Genomic DNA, 17,109 nt, shown 5'->3' on the forward strand with positions numbered 1-17,109 from the left:
GGGGGGGGGGGGGGGGGGGGGGGAGAGATGAGGAATATATCGATTCGCGGTTAGCATTAATTTTATGCAAGAAGGAGGACGACGTCATAGTTGCGCTCCCAGGAGCTTCCGTGGATCTAATGCATACGTAAGAAGCGTCGCCGAGCGGGCGCAAGCACGGTGTGCCCTCTGCAAACGCTCCCCGCAGGCCCATTTATCGATTCCGTGGCAACGGAAAGCTTTCCATTAGCGGCGTACCAAGGCGTTCCTGTACGTGCCGCACACGGTTGTGACGACGTGCATTTACCACCGTAGTTGGACCCTGCCTATTGTAGCCGGCCGATCGCTATATCGCGCATCTGATCCGCGCATGCAAACGTACCGCCACTTACTTGCGTAGGGATGTGCATGCCATTGTGCGTTGCCACAATACACATACACACACATGCGTGAGCACGAACACAGCCGTGGGCGCGCACACGCACATGCCGGAACGCGCGAATCGATAGGCGGACCACGCACATGCGTTAAATCCGCGCGTTTTTGTTTTTATCGCGCGCGTCAGAGCGACGTGGTGAGGGGAGGGAAGGAGGAGAGAGATGGGAAAAAGAGATGGCGCGTCCGCACGCCGGGTACGTCGAGAGGCGGCGCGATTACGTCATCCGTGTCATTTTATTTGCGACGTCTTTTTTCATTAGATTATTATTACATCGCGCGCATATCAACGAGGGTTTATCCCGATCAACGGGACGGATCGCAGCGCGCGGACAAAAATGAAATCGCGGGATGAAAACGAAAGCGCGCAAAGAACGCGCGAGTGACTGAGAGAGCACGCCTGCGAGTCTCCCGCGATTTCCATATGATATATTCCCCTCCTCCGCTCGGGCGTCTCCCCCGTTGGGGGTGCCAACCCCGAAAATTAATTCGAAACGCGAGGCGCGTGTATTCCGCCGCGAAAACCACACGGATTTGCCGCGTCCACGGGAGAAAGAACAGCTCGATCTGGTGAATGTTTATTTTACAGAAATAAAATGAATTATAATACCCGTTACCGTCAGATCTCTCTCTCTCTCTCTCTCTCTCTTTCTTTCTCTCCCTCTTTCTCATTTTTCTCTCTCTTTCTTTCTCTCCGTTGCGTGTTAATTAAGCAGATAAACTGCGCGAAACAGAAACTATTGAAGCATACAACGAGTATTGTTGCCTTCTCTTTTAATCAACTCCAAATGCTCGCTTTTCGCAGGGCGAACATGTAGACTTCTGCTGATAGTTCACGACTTTCGTGAATTATGTATGCAAACGGTATCTGTTTCGGTAAAATATTCGGGCCCGGGCGGGCCGGTCCATTTCTGGCGCACGTGTCGCCGAACATAAATCTATTAAGTCGCGGGAAGCAGCGCGGAGAAACGTCGTAGCTCTCTCCGAATCGCTCCAAAGTAAAAAGGATCACGAGAAACCAGTTTTCACTTCCCCCCTTCGAAAATAATAGAGTTTCAATCAATTTTATTGTGTTCTTGGCATTACACGGCGGTCCAATAAAACGGAATACTTTTTCTTCTCTCTCTCTCTCTCTCTCTCTCTCTCTCTCTCCCTCTCTCTGTCTCTCTCCACTCAAATCGCGACGTGTAACGTGACGCACATATAGAATGGTGATAAACACACACACACACAACATACACACATATATGTGGCCGCATGCGTAAAATACTAATCTTATTATTCATTATTTTTACTTATTACACAACATTTAATGCAAACAACAAGAATATGACGCGCGTTCACGCAGTTATCCATGCCGGAATTCTGAACATATTTTCCCAACTTTTCCCACTTTCAGATTGGCGAAGACCGTTCATCATCGTGTAATTGTTATATAAGTCCGTACAGCCACTTTTTTCGCGAGAGACACGGACGTACATTTGCGCGCTTAGAGAGACGAATAAATCCTTCAAAGGATTATTTTTTGTCGGGAAGGACGGCAAGAAATCCTTCCGTGATGTACGATCCTATAAATAAAAGAGTCCGCTGTACGTCTCCGACATCCGTCGTTAAAATGCACGGATATTGCGGCGTCGATAATTTTTACGTTTGCCAAGTGAAAGTCGATTGCGTCAAATTACACTTTTACAATACAACTTAACGTGTATCTGTGCGGCACGAACGGACATTGGACCATTTAACGCTTTCAGGATATCGTAATAGAAGAGCCATTTTCTACACGCGAAAAAAAAGGTGTTGATTGAATTTACCTGACAATGAGCGAACCAAACATATTTTGGTTGTAGGAAACAAAATTTCTAATTTCTGCAAACCTAATTCGGTCCCTACAACTAGAAATTTTGTTTCCCCTGACCAAAATACATTTGGTTCGTTCATTGTCACGTTAATTCAAGCTTTTCTCTCCGTGTATGCGCCGAAATATATCGATTGCTCCAATTTTTCGCGAATAGGTTCTCGTATTTTTAACGTAATGTAAAATATTAATTTCCGACATACCTGATCCGTACAGTCCGCGAACGTTGTTTATGTAGAGAAAAAAAAATAGGGAAAAAATTTAAACGAATTACGATCAACCGTGCGCGCACTAATGCAGTAGGAATAATCCTGTTCCCCGCAAATCAAATACTCAGGTTACTTTTTTTTTAATTATTAATTCACGAAGAAATCACGTCGCGTTATAAAAAAAAAAAAGAACAGAATAATTCATATCTCTGCGCGGGGAAAAAAGGTTTTATCTTATTTTTCAAAAGCATTTAATCACCACGCTGAATATTTCGCGAGATTAAAAAAATGTAATTTTTTAAAAATAACTGGAAATATCGCGTGGCAGATTTTCCCGTTGCCGACTTATATTCCCAACGTTTTTAGAGTAATGCACGCGCAGGCAAATATTTATGCGCGACTATTAGCGCGAACACACATTTTCCCCTTATACGATGTACGCACGAATCGGATTTCAAATGATAGGATGAATGAACGGATTGCGCGAAAAGCAACACGAGATGCGACGTGTAACACACGAAAAGGAAAAAGAGAAGAAAAGAGCGAAAGAGAGAGAGAGAGAGAGAGAGACAGAGAGAGAGAAAGGGAGCAAAGAAAGAGAGGGTAGTTCGTGCGTACAAAGAAAGTGCACCTGGCGACAAGAAAGAGAGAGAGGGAGAGAGAGAAAGGAAGAGAGAGAGAGAGAGAGAGGAAGAGAGAAGAAGAGGTCAGAAGGATCAAGAAAGCAGTGGAAGGGAGGAGAGATAAGAAGAATCTCCGCGAAAGCGAGAATTATAAGGAGGCGACCGTGCAGAAAGCAGCAGGAAGGAAGTCAGCGTGAAAAGTGTGCCGACTTTTATTACTCGTCGCCTTCGTGTATTCACGTGTACACACGTTGGCGCGTGTGTATTTTCCGCATATATCACGCTGACATTGGATTTTCTCTGTGCGCGGGAAAGAGCCGCCGCCACACATACACATACGCACGCCCATTCGTCTGCCCGCCCCCGTCCCCGTCCACCCTTTTATACCGCTGAAAATAAGGTGCACGGTCTATCAAGATGCCGTCGCCGAGCATCGCCGATGAAGGCAAACGCGACCCGCTTGTTTTCCCTCTTTTTTCCCTGTTTTTTCTCTCGCGCGCTCTTTCTCTCTCTCTCTCTCTTCTTCTTCTCGTCGTTCCTGCGAATAAATAATTCGCGCGTGTATACGCGCCGCGTCAAATTAAGTGTTTATTATTCCCCGGGTGACGATAAATCCCCGCGAAGCGGCACTTAGTGCCGCTCGCGCGGAAGATTCGTGCGTTTCTCTCACGGCGAATTCACACGGTGTACATTTGCGGAGCCGCAATAACGTATCGCACGGTCCCGTGTCCCCGTATAAGAGCCGCTTCCTATATTGAATTTCGCGAAGTTTATATTTTTAACTCTCCGCGCGAATCATGAATCCTACGAGGATCGTTTCTCCAACGTCGTTAACTCCGCCGTGTTTTATCATGCGTGTCATCGTTCCGCACGTACATTCATATTTCCTTGCGCGTTACACGGTTACGTCCAGGGAGAAGGAAGGTAAGATGACGAAATGGGTGGGACGACGAGTCGCTAATATTTCTAAATTAACGACTAATGACGAGTCGGTGGCTGGCTCATTCGAGGCTTTTAATAATAATAAATAATCCGGGGCGGGACTTGAAATAATCAGAAGAAAATGATCGTTATTTTTACGTCACTACAAAAATGAGGAAAAATCGACAAACCTTAAGGTCATTATTTTACTCCTCTCTCTCCTCTACGCATGTGTCGTCACAAGAAACGCTCTTATTGATAGAACATGTATAGTCGTTTCTTCATGATGGGAAAAACGGGGAGAGAGAAAAATCCGTGTTCCGGTCCGCAAATAGCGAATCTCGTCCGTAGTCTTTAAATAGTCGGGCTGCACTGAGAAAAAAGACGCGTCTCCGATTGAATGTCTGCAAGTTTGCTTTTTTCTTTCTTCTGCTTTGTCGAGGAAGATGAGAGATTCCTCAGGGACGTGGAAATCTCCCTCCTCCCTCCCTCCCCCTCTCTCTCTCTTTCGTCGTTACATCGCGTACGATTTTGCGTACGACCTCCGCCCGATTCGCCGGTTCTGATGGATGCAATTGCGCTTTAAAATTCACACGCTAACGGTCGATATTGCGATGACACAGATATCTCGCCCAATAAGAGGAGGCTGCATACAGGAGATTCTACTACTCATCTGCGTGGACATTGATCCATTTACGTAACGCGTCTGTGGTGTACAATTTCAGCCTTAAAACCGGATATCCGTTTCCCAATTGCCCCCGGGGATACTTCGCGAATCAAACTTGATTGCATTTGTCGCCATCTTGACGCGGCGAGAATTTATACGCGCGTATTATTAATACAAGAGGATCAGTCGAGACGTTTCCAAGTATTATTGCGGATAAATTCCCGTAATAGTCTCCGCGCATAAAACGCCGATATTCCCGGCACTTGAACGTACACCAATGTTTTATAACTGGAAAACATAAAAATGTCCCTCCTCCGTCGACTCTGACGAGCTTCGAATAAACCAGCTGGTTGTAAACCAGCTAAAAATAAGTAACACCTATCTCTTTTTACACGTTCTTTATCTATCTCGCACACTTAAGGGTTGAAAGAACTCCTCCGAGGGAGCTTTCAGTGAAATTAATTACGAGTGAACGGACACTTCCGTCCTTGATTTCATTCATCCTCGCAAGACGAAACGAGCAAAACCAGCCTTTTATTTAAAAGGCGTGCGCGTCAATCGTTCATTCACGAATTATAAAAACGACATTCGTTATCTCAGAATACGCTGATATTATCTGTATTTTGTAACAATGGTATTATCTCCGATACCTTGATATTATCTTCGGTCTTCGACGTTATCTTCGATACTTCTCGCCATGTCCGTTAAAGTACAAGCTATACGCGTAGTAATAATTTCGCAAAAGCTGCCGATTGATTCTAATTAGTGAGAATATGTAAACCCACGAGCGAAAGAGCCGGACTGTCGTATTTCAATATTTCCGTCATAAATCATCTCTTCCCTCTCTCGCGAGTCGAGACGCGCAATTTTCGATTCGGCGGAACTCGCGGCGCGTCAACGCCCGCGCAGCGGCGTCGAGAATGCCTGCTCAAAATAATACCCGTGTAACCGTATATACGCCATAGAAATTCTCTTTCGCACACGTTACATTGCAATACGTTCGACCTAATTTCATTCTATTAATTAGCACTTTAGAGCTGCGACATTCGCTCGACGCCGGGGAGTCGCGCGCTCCCTGCGACACTTCGCGGCGAGTAATTAACGAAGACTCGGTGCGTCCCCGGCTTTTGAAGTCGCTCACGACAGCGATCGCTTTTTACAAGCACCCTGGCCGACGATGTGTGAAGGACTGCATCCTCGAAATCGACGCTGCATAATACGCGCCTTGCACGCGCTCGAACGGCGATACGCGCGTAAAAGCGACGGATTTTCTTCGCTTCCTCGCACACGACATGCCTAACGGGCTTTACTCGGCCCGAAGGATTCACGAAATCGCTTCCAGACGCTTCCGGACGCGAACCCGTCCATTATCCCACCCATATTAACCGTTTAACCCTTCGAGTACGGAGCACTTTAGAACTGAACGATCGCTCGAACGGGAATCCTCCGGGCTGTCGGAAGTTATTCGGTGATAAAAATCACTGCTTGGAAAAACAGTGGAGATAAATGAAATCTTATTTATTGAGATGCGTATGTTTTAACAATGCGTGCGAAGGGTGGTAGAAGATCACAGACGTCTGCCTAGTTAGTTTCCTCCCTTCCCTTGAAAAAGAATTGTGTAAATATATAATTACGTTCTACTTACGCGCTCTTTGAATATGAAACGCGAAAATTTCCAGCGCCATTCGTTATGACAGAGGACAGAATTTTCAACAGCGGAGGAGAGCCAGCCAAGCAAACGTTGGAATTTCTTTAAAAGGAAAGAGATAATTAAACCAATTATGTACGACAAATCTACAATTTATGCGCTTTTATATCCAGGCCATCGCGCTTTTTCGCTGTAACTCTTAAGAGGATTCTCTCTTGTCGCAAAAGACGTAATTGTTCACGAGTTCCTTTTCGCAGCAGCTATCCCTGACAGACTGGAAAAGGCCAAGAGAGAATTTTGCTTCCTTCGAAACCACTTTAAATCATCATCCGAGATCTCTTCTCAATATCGCCTTCGTGTACTTAAGAATGCATAAATCATAATCATATCCTAATCCTTTCTCTCCAGTTCACCAGACGAAACAAAAGCCTTTTAAGGTAGTAAGGGCCGTGACAATATTGTTAGAAAAGTATGACTGATACAAAAGACGAATCAACAAATCTGTGCTACATGTTTGTAAACATGATTTGCGATAGCGTTTTGGCACTATAGCAAGAGAATATCGATCAAACATGCATACGACTTGCATACATACTCAACGATTTTGTAATTGTTTTCTAATATTTCTATAACCCTCTCTTATCGCCTCTTTATTTTTCACTGGACTCGTAAAAGTAGTACAGTCGTTAGAATTAAAAACGTCCCGGCCAAAACGCTAAGTAACAATAACATCACGTCGATGTTGCAGTTTCCCGCTCAACGGCGTAACTGTTACATGCAGCATGTATTACGTTGCATTTACATTATTGAGCTGGAAATTATAACATTGACGTGATGTTACTGTTACTTGGCGTTTGCCAGTGATATCGAAAGCCGTTTACGTTACCTGTGATACATACAAACAGCATTAACTTTCGCCTCAATTATCTCAGCTTCAGTATGACCGATCTGCTTCGAATTTTATATACCTGCGTATCGTGTGTTTTGCGTGTTTCCATTGATGCGCTGTTGAAATTAGAAAAGATTCCCGAGAAAATTCATTCATAGACCGACTACCACGGTGGTCGCCGATTGCGAGCGACGTTATATCACGGTGTCTCGCTAATTTTCCGCATGAAACGCAACCAACCGCGTATAACGAATTAAATATATAGCCGACAGCGAGGCGACGAAACGAGCCAGCGGATATATGAGTCGCGAATTGCATTTATTTGCCGCGCATTTGGCGATTCACATTCGAATTGAGCGTCGAAACAATCAATGGGAATCAGCGCGCCGGTGTCGACGTGTTAAAGAGTTAATCGTCGAGCCGACGATCGTTCCGCGTCGCGGATTCCTCGCGATCGATCCGCCGCGCTGTCCGAGATGATCGCAATTTGCACGTCAAGAAATCAGCTTTCCCCCCCCCCCTCTATCTATCTATAAACCCTCTCTCGGCATTGTAATTTCCAATGTAATACCTTGAAGCTGCGGATACACTCGATATAAGTGGAATGCAACAGTGCGTATCACGCGGAGTACTCATTCCGTGAATCATCATTCCATTCAGCGGCGTTCGACTTGCGGAAGTTACGTCTGGAATTCCTACGCAGGGAGCAAAGTGCACTCCGGTAAAGTTCGTTAAGGGCCACTCTATACATAGTGACTCGTATTCATGAAAGTGCGCTATCGATTTGCGCTCCTGCGAGGATACACTTTTGTGCGCTCGCGATGCCAACGCGCACGAGCGACGAAACGGAGGGACGGAGAGAGCGAGAGAGAGAGAGAGAGAGAAGATGAGGGAAGTAAATAAATAAAATGAAATAATAATGAAGAACGAACGACGAGACGGGCGGCGAGACATTCACTCGCTCCGTTTTGTTTATCTTCCGCGTGAGTTACATAGCAGCAAAAGAGAATTTTATACCTCGGAGCCTCCCCCCTCGCCGGCGATGTTAACTCAGCCGCTGCGCCGGCGACACATTTGCATTCCTCGGTATCAACCGTCGCGCGCCATTTGTAGCGCGCGACATAAATGAAAAGTAAGTCTTATTCAGGAGCGTCGCATTTTTGCAGGAGCTGTTTGTTCCTCGCAGCATTGTGCGAGGGCCGTTGTAACGCACGAACTGCCCCGGTAACCGTCGCGTATGACGCACTCCGGCACGCGGAATAAATAGTATCCGCAATACCGCCGAGTCGGAAACGAGCGGGGATTCTGCAATTCCGCGAGCGCTCGAATTAACCGAGAAACGGGGAGAAGAGAGAAAAGAAATCCCGCACGTCGCGAGCTCATCTCCGCGACTCACCCCGGCGAGCAACCCCCCCTCTCGAGGCCTACGTCTCCACTGAAACTATGACGAAATCTCAAAACATCCGTGCCGGAAATTACGTTTTTACGCGTGTTATCGGCTACGTTATTACATAGCGGGCATACCGTCATGCAGCGGCATGGCAGCCGCCTCTTTGGATCGCTGGTATGGCGGCTATGTCCGTGTATATACGTGTAACATACCGAAAGGCATGGTATTCGGGTCATTTATGGAAATTTGACAGAGAATAAATGCAAGCATCTTATCAGCTATTCATATTACTTTCGTGTCGCGAAATTACGGCCGTCGCCCGTGTTACCGTTCCCTTCTCCCCCTCCTCCCTCTCACTCCCCCCGGGACAAGAAATTTACGCCGACCTGATTTCGTCGTAAGACAAATATTTGCAGATCGTTGCGCGTATTAAAGCGACTCGAAAGCCGCGCGTATCGACGGCGGATCGCAGTTTTAATACTCTTAAATCTCACGATGGAAAGACAATTAAAAGGCTCGCGCTAACGAACGGCACGCGTATCGATCGCAAAGACGATATAAAAGTTTCGGGCATGAACAACTCGTGACTTTTGTGTCATTCGTTTCTTTTGTTGTCTCTTATTTTTACATCGAATCGATTTGGATTATTTGCTTTCAACATTAACGAGAGACCAGAAATAAGACTGGAATACTTTTTACTATTTATTTCCTGCTTTTTATTTCATTTCGCATTTCTTGCTCTTTATTTCTATTTGTCATTTTATTCCTCTATTATCGTTTATTTCTATTATTTTTTACTCGACTTGCCTTTTACGCTTTTTTTTATTAGTTATTTTATTATTGTTACACATATATTGTTATTATTATCACATTGTATTATATTTTATATCGCGACTGATAAAGTAAAAATCATACTCTGAATATGAACTATTTATTCTAACTAATTTTATGGTGTTGATCGCAAATATAACAATTCAAATCAAAACTTAGCCTGTAATTTTAATTATATAATAAACGAGAATCAAGAGGGAATTTTATATTTAAGGTTATTGTGAGGTGAAAAAAAAGGGAATGTTTCTAAAATTATCTTTTTATGAGTTAATTTTTTATTCTGAGATAATGTGTATAGTATTCCTGTTACATTTTATCTTTCGCTGTGTGTATGTGACATTCTTTATTTCGATATTAAAAGACGCTTAATAAGTAACATTTAAGCGGAATTTCAGTTTTCTTGGCAATATAAAACATAAAAAAAGAAGAACCTGTATAATATTGTATGATATAGAAAGTAAATAAATATATTCCGCTATTTTATTTTCATACTCTCCATATTCTCTTTCTCTCCATATTCTCTTTCTCTCCAATTAAATTACAAAAATTACAATCCAAATATAACCTGTATTTACTGAACTGTAGCTGATTAATTTCTTTAGTTGTCAGTTTCTGTTCAACGCATAAATGTAAGTAGAAAAAAGTTACAATTTAAAAAGAATACAATTTATGGTACGCGAAATTGTCGACCAATATAATTTCCTTCCTTTTAAGCACTTATAACTTAAGGGTTTCGGCTTTTACAGGCTTTACATCGTTCTCTCTCGACAGAAGAGTCTTTGTTTGAACGAGGCGTAATTCACGACACATCAATTCGCACATTGGGATTTCGTGGGGACGCGGAAAGAACGCGCGACGGCACGGAAAGAGCGGGTCACGGCTCGGTTGATTAATAGATTCCTTCCGGAATTTCAGTTAGCAACGTTTAATCCGCCGGGCGTGGTAATATTCCCGAATTTTCAGGCAATCACGCGTCGAAGCCGAAATTTACACGTCGCGGAATTCGCGAGCCCCTCGCGATAATTAGTTGCACCGATCGCCCTTTTATCGATCCCTCTCCCCCGCCCGTGCACCGGGTGTTATATTATTTTACGGGCGTGTCAACGCGCACCGAGCGCACGGAGCTCTCGCGTGCGCGCCGTTAAAGCCCTTTTTAATTACCGAGTCTTAATTTTCCGATAAATACGGCCGATCAAATTTGGTAATTACGAAATTACCAAGTCCGATCGGCGGTGTTTATCCCGCCGCGCCGACGAAACGTCTGTCCGGAGCGTGCCGTTGCGAAATATAGCGATTGGTGAAAATGTAACGCGTCCTCTCGGCGCCGACGTGCATGCATCGCGTTTCCAGGGCGAGCTGCGTCGCTGCAACGAGTAGCTCTCTTTCTCTCTCTCTCTCTCTCCTCCTTCCCCCTCCCCTCTATCTTTCTATTCATCATCTACCTATCCATCCATCAGTCCCGCTCTCTCGCTCTCTCGGTCTCTGTGAAAAAAGCCTTCCTTCTGACGGGAAATTATCCGCTTCCTGGCGAGCGTGCGTAACGATTACACCGGAGACTGGCCGGCGGCTCGAACCATCGAACCGGTGGAACGCGGTAACGTCGCCGCAGCAGTTTGAAGATTAGTTCAACCCTTTGATCGTCGCATTAATTCGTCGCTATCGTAAGCCTTTGACGGCCACGTTAATTCCCCGCTATCGCGCAGATCCAGGGCTGACCCCTGGACGCCGTTTTCCGCTCGTCTCAGCCGTTTATGCCCTCCCGTTATTCTTCGGAATCGTGAAGTCCGAAATGATTTTCGCGCGCGGCAAGTAGGATGTCGTAGGTAATGCGTTATGAGTCCCCGCCGATCGGGAATCGTGTTATCGTGGGAAATTCCGTCAAACCGATTTAATATTTTCAGTTCCGTTATTATATGACCCGTTCGTGGTTACTCCTTAGTTGAAACTGTGAAAAGTCGAAATTGAATCTCGCGGATACCTAGCCACGAGGTGTTTCAAGAATATGTTATTCAAGAATATTCAAGAATAGTATCACTTCAAGGCTCATATTTTCATATATAAGCAAAAATATATTTAATCTTATGTGAAGAATAAAACTTGCTCATATGATGAAATTCTATATATTTCCACTGAAAATATTTTCTTCACATTCGAGAATCATTTTCATGAATTGAGAGGAATAAATATCGGATAGAAAGAACGATATCTTCAAACTAATACATGGTTAGTTCAAAGATACTGTTCTTCTTACGCAACATTTTTTCTCTCAATTCATGAAAATTATTCTCCAGTAGCGAGAATATATTTTTAGTGGAACTAAAAATATTAAATGTAAGCAAGTGTTTTATCTACATATAAGATTACATATTCCCGCTTATATGTGAGAATATGAGTCTTGAATTGATACTAATTTTTTTCTGTGTATTCACTTGTACACAAACGCACAACACATGCACACATATACATACGCACACCTGTGATTAAATTTATACGAAACGTTTCGATTTAACGAAAAGTCTAATTGAATCTGCAGTCCTTCTAAGTGTAGGAACCGAAAGTAATTCGGATAATACTTCGTTTGTAGGTACGCATCCTCAAGGAGTCGTTCCTTCCCGTTAGAGAGGGGTAACGAGCGAGGATACGCAGAAGATCGAGCTCATCTCGCTCACGAATTCCGTCCTCGTATCCGCTACAGCGTTGGCGTCGCTTTTTTGTCTCATTAAAAAACGCAGGGGAAGACATTGTACGGGATTAATTAAGTAAATGGAGAACGTCGGCGTTCATTGAAACGGCATATCGACGGAGAAAAAGTGTAATCGACGCCGGGAACAGAGGAAGGTATAAAATAAGAACGTTGAAGAGGGAAAGAAAAAGATAGAGATAGAAAAAATAGATGGAGAGACCGTACGATATGACGTTTCTCTTCACATTGCTATTTCATTACAATGTATAATTTCCTGTTCGCGCAATTCACAGGTTTAATTATCTTCTAATCATTAATCGGTTACATCTGAATATAGGATAGTGATATTAGATAAAACGGAACGCAGAAATACCGCGTTGGAGTTCCGTCAGATATAACATGATTATGTCAGTCATTAGATTTCGCGATATTAACAGTGATGGTAATTTATGAAAATAATAATAGAGTTAGCAGTAATTCACGGGAATAATGATAACAGTTCATGGAAATAATAATCCTGGTTCTCAAAATTCGATCGGGATGAACTCACCGACTTATCCCACGCGCAAGTGGAATATTTCTTCGGCACTTAACACGTTCGAAACTTCTCCTCTGCAAGTGCAATAATTAGGAGTTACGGCATGGACGGACAGGAACTAAAAAATTTATGGAAATGAAAACGAAGGGTTTCATCCAACTTTTAATGCGCTCCACGTCGACATACCGTCCATATTTCTCGGACAGAAATTAAATTCTGCGGCATAAATTTCGCAAGAGTGCCGGAATTCCCAGATAGCCGACACGTACGGGGAGGGAATATGTTAAATATATCGTAGTTTGCATTCTTTTCTCGCCTTCGATTCTAACTAAAATATCGCCCAGGGCGATATCACTTTTTCTACGGCGTTAATTTTTCCTAAACCGCCGTTTCCTTTAACTGCGGTGAGATCGGGACACCGTCTCGAATTCCATCGAGGAAATTTGATGTCACGCATAGCCCCACCCACGGGAGAGAATCGTCAATCATTTATAATCCCCTCCTCCTCCCCGCCCCGCGCGCTATTGGTCTTTAATTTCGCGATTATCCGTTCGTCTGTGATCCGACTCCGGGGCGGTCTCCCCTTTTTTCAGCTTTCGACTTTCTTCCTTTCTTTCGGCTGCCTTCTCCATCCTTTTCTCCCTTGTGTTGCTCGTTCGCGCCGCTCATTATCGTAATAGAGAATAATTTCTTCGAGCTCGGCCGTGTGACAGCTTACAAGACCGATCCGTCCGCGAAATTGAGGTCGGCTCGAATCGAATACAAAGGCTAGAAAGAGAGAAAGAGGGGAAGAGAGAAAGAAAGACCGGCGAGTACGGACGGTGGGAGGGTGTTCCGCGGAAATTGAGGAATAACGATCCCCAGGGACGGACGGACGAGACGGGAAAAGTATTTCGTTACTTCTCCTCGAATTTCCCGGAGTTTCTTCGTATTTTTAGATCGGCGTCTATTAATCGCGTCCCGCCGGCGTGAAAACTCGTCGCGTTCGTTCGCACGGCAATAATGCGATTTTAATTAGTTGCTTGTGCGCGCGCGCTCGCGCTTTGCACACCGCGGACTTTTTTGATCGCGGAGAACGTGCGAGGGAGAGGCGCGATTTTCCGCCGTAAAAAAAGTAGCTGAGAATTAAATCTAAAATGTCGAGTAAAGCGCGCGTCTTTTCCAGTTTAACATTGATTAAATTTCAATATGGTCGATCATTAGAATCGGACCTATTTTGCTATCTTAGCCTACTGTATTGTGGAATTAAGAAACGCTTAACATAGGAACAACAGTTCGATTCGAATGTATATATTTAAACGTGTCAGCTGAACACGTCGCATCTAAAAGGAAAGATTGAAGGTAAAAAGACGAAGGACGCAAAGGGGATACGTGAATAATCAGTTTCACTCACTACCGCTACTCGCTATACTCGACGTGGCGTAAAAATCGCTCGGCAAGACAGTAACGCGACAAAGATCTCGCATTTCTTCGATAAATACATTTCGTCGCGGGGACGAACGATTCCTCGCGCTTCCAACACGACTCGTCGCTATTTCCATCGAGGATAATTAGTTTCACGTGCCGTCACCACAGTCGAGGAAACAGCCCCCAGCTCTTGCACGTTCAGAAAACTTTTCCTGCCGTTATTCAATCCCCCGATGAGCACGATTAAGAGACTTTTCCGAGCTTAACTTCAAGCCGCAAGCTAGTCAAAGAGGCGTTTCGATCTGCCTCCGGCGACTCTCTCTCTCTCTCTCTCTCTCTCCCCCCCTCTCTCTTTCTCCTCTCCTCTCTCGTCTCTTCCTTCTCCTTTCCTTTCTCTCTGCCGCCATCGCTAATTTTCTCTCGCTCTCACAGTCGGTCGTAGCTCGCGTTTCTATGCAACGTGCCCTTTCTAAAATTAGTATAATTAGCTACAATTCTGACTGGAATTAAAGTTGGGGATAAGATTACTTCTGTTCTCCCCCAATCTCATCCCTCGGGCGTCGCGCGACGTCTCGTTCTTTTTCTCTCGGAGTTGAAGCACAACAAAATGAAACGGAGTGAGATATAACCAGGCAGAAAGAATAAAAAAGAATGAGGAAGAGAAAAGTGAGGATTTTCGAGATACAATCCTGAAGAAAGATAATAAATCAACGCGCAATGTAAATATCTAGAAATAGACGTTTGTTTGCTCTCTCTCTCTCTCTCTCTCTCATCATCTTCCCCGAGATATATTATTCTAAATCTTTCATATCGCATCTCAGCCGCGCGCAAATACACAACAAAGGCGCAAATACGAAAACAAGCCGGTGCGCAAGTCACACACATACTTTTCTTGTTAACTCCCGTCGAAAACACGCAACTTGTTATTTGACTTACTCGCTTATTGGTTTCGCGTAAGCCCGCGCGCCATTTCGTCGCGACTGCATGAAACCGGCAGAGGCGGCAAGAAGAAGAGGAGGCGGCGGCCTTCCTCGCAAGAGAAGCAAGTCAAGTAGTAAGTTGCTTGCCTAGCTTTTCCGTTGTCTTTCGGTGAACTTTGTTCGAAGTTGACACGGGGACTATCCTCGTGCCGATGCTCGCGCAACAGAAGACTCGTTCCCCGCTGTTCCGGCGCGCAGTGCCTTCCCAATATGCGTCTCTCGTTTCGCGCCGGCAGCGGTTCGAGTTTCACCGGGACTTGTCCTCGCGGATTAATGCGCGTTATCACCGGTAGACGTTCGACTCAATATACGAAGCAGGTAAACACCCGCCGTGGGACACCCCGCGAGGTTATCTCGGGGCTCTTTCCATTTCCACTCCGAGCTTAGAGGGAGAGGGGGCAACGAAATAATGACGCCGTCTCCCCGGCAGCGGGCGAGCTTATTTTTCTCTTAACGAGAAACACACCTTCGTTACCCGCGGGGTGAAACGCCAACAAACGGACCTTGTCTTCCATTTTCGGCGGTTCTCTTCCGGCCCTTCCTCGCACAAGGAATTTTTTTCTTTATCGCTCGAACGTCTTTTGGAAGTCGACGTTACTTGGACAGTCGCGCACGCGAGCGGAGACTTCGTTTGTTCAAATGTGAGACTCTCGGCGATAGTAATGCATAATGTTCGCTCGTAAACCGCTCCGATGTCTGAAAGAATTGTCCGTGATTTCTTCCGGACTTTCTCTCAGAATTTGGTGAGCGATAGAACGCGAAATCAATGAGAATTATATAATCGTCGATATAAATAACTATTACTTTTTACTTATTACATATAATACGACAAGATATCAGAGAGAACGAAATAACAGATTTATACATCGTCCATCGCTATTTTCACAAGTATAGTACTACATGTAGAGAATTTTTCTTGAAAGATATCGTTGGTTAATAATCAATTTCAAGGAGTTTAGAGTAACTCGCGAGAGGAGAACTCGAAAACTTAAAAAGATCCCGACTTCCTTTTAAAAGCATAAATATTAACGATCATTACTCGTTGGATTAGAAACAGAAAGGCGAGGAAGTTGTGGATCGTTCTCTTGTTTTTGCCGGTCGAGTTTACTCATCAAAGTGGGCACCCTCGGAAACTGATTAAAAGCCCTTTGAAAAGTTCCTTGATTAAAAAGTTTCCAAATACAGGACACGAGTTATTGAACACGAAAGTTTCCATGCAAAGACGGAGAATTTTCAGCCTTTCCAGATACAGATCTCCATTTTACCGTAAACATTTAAACGATTTATCGCTCGGTGCACTTAGTAATATTTCGAGATCGCTCCTCGCAATAGCTTAATAATGCAGAATACTCTTAATCAATCCGATACAGTACGATTTCGCTCATATCTCCATATTAAACAACACAAATTTTATGTTCGTTTTCAGCGGACATCTCCAAATGGAAAAATTCGACGGGAATGTCACTGGTATTTGCTGAAAATGACAATTAAAATTTAATAATCCGAACATTGTCGAAGCTATTTTTCCGAATGTTATTGATCTCATTTCGCTTCAATGCAATAATAATTATTTAAACATAATATGCCGTTGTAAAGAGGGGGAGAATGAGAAACAGCCGAGAGAGAGAAAAAGAGAGAGAGAGAGAAAGGAAGAGATAGGTTGATAGATGAAAGCGTTTATTTTCGCCCTAAGGTTGAGTTCTTGAAGAGCACTGCGATAGTTGACATATATTACAGATACTACAAAATATTATAATATTTAATACGTTGATATAAACAAGTAAATTCGGACTATAATATTGTATGTTACATCGTGATCGGTCGTGCGCGACGCATAGTAATTGTCGTTAAAGTTACATTGATTATATTTATTATTGTTTATCAAACAGAAGTTGGCACAGCTTCTGTCTGAAGATATTTAAGGTTCCGACATTTTTTTTTAGTTATGACGGAGGAGAAATTCAAAAGGCAGTAACTGTACTTTGAAAAGATTTTTAGTAAACGACTGTACGGTATCGTGAAGGCTCGAGATTCGGTTAAGGTATTTTGTGGTC

General features: G+C 44.1%; 1 protein-coding gene across 4 annotated transcripts in view; it reads left to right on the top strand.

The window, feature by feature from the left end:
* LOC106751103 (lachesin) overlaps window positions 1–17,109 on the top strand; it is a 366,970-nt gene that overhangs the window by 160,844 nt on the left and 189,017 nt on the right. Inside the window, exon 2 of one of the 4 annotated variants that reach the window (XM_014631886.1) lies at window positions 16,749–16,753. The exons of the other annotated variants lie outside the window; for them this stretch is intronic. The gene's annotated coding sequence lies outside the window, so the exon portion shown is untranslated. The remainder of the gene's footprint in view (window positions 1–16,748; window positions 16,754–17,109) is intronic. 4 annotated transcript variants of the gene reach the window in all.

The sequence above is a fragment of the Dinoponera quadriceps genome, unplaced genomic scaffold (assembly GCF_001313825.1).
Source record: "Dinoponera quadriceps isolate SergipeBrazil2010 unplaced genomic scaffold, ASM131382v1 scaffold7286, whole genome shotgun sequence".
NCBI lineage: Eukaryota > Metazoa > Arthropoda > Insecta > Hymenoptera > Formicidae > Dinoponera > Dinoponera quadriceps.